The sequence below is a fragment of the Aplysia californica genome, unplaced genomic scaffold, assembly GCF_000002075.1.
Source record: "Aplysia californica isolate F4 #8 unplaced genomic scaffold, AplCal3.0 scaffold00540, whole genome shotgun sequence".
In the NCBI taxonomy this organism is placed as follows: Eukaryota; Metazoa; Mollusca; class Gastropoda; order Aplysiida; family Aplysiidae; genus Aplysia; species Aplysia californica.
The window spans coordinates 313,481-314,085 of record NW_004797810.1 but is presented as its reverse complement, the minus strand read 5'-3'; positions in this window follow the sequence as shown (position 1 = coordinate 314,085).

The following is a 605-nucleotide window of genomic DNA, read 5'->3' as shown; positions in this document are numbered from 1 at the left end:
ACACACACACACACACACACACACACACACACACACACACACACACACACAGCGCGCGCATGAAAAGGATACTAAAACTATAGTGCGGTCAAGAACTCGTGGCGCAACTTATCCTCAAATATCTCTTTAACAAGTGAATCAATGTCACCCATACTTTGCACATCAGTTTGTATCAATTTGTCTTAATGTAGTCACATTTTTCCGCAACAACTGAGGCTCACTTTAAAAATCTTATCTTCATAAATTTATATAAAATACTAGATCTAGATCTATATAAATCTCCATCACGCGGAAAATAGGATTGGTCACAGCACCTCCCGCTTTTCGAACACATTTTGCATACACGCATGTATTCTATAGTGAACAGTGAACACTTTTTTTTTTTGCACTAGATTTCTAGATCTAGATCTAGATCTAAAGATTTCCTGAAACATACGTTCAATCCAAGATGGAATAAGACAAGACGAGACAACAGCCTCATTTTCGTTCCAACTGGCTCCCCTTGGTAATCAGCTAGCTGCGCGTTTAAAGCGTAAACAAACGACAGGAAGAAAGAGCGCACTGTTCAACTCGCCGAAATAGCTGCCTACTTTGAATTTCATAAT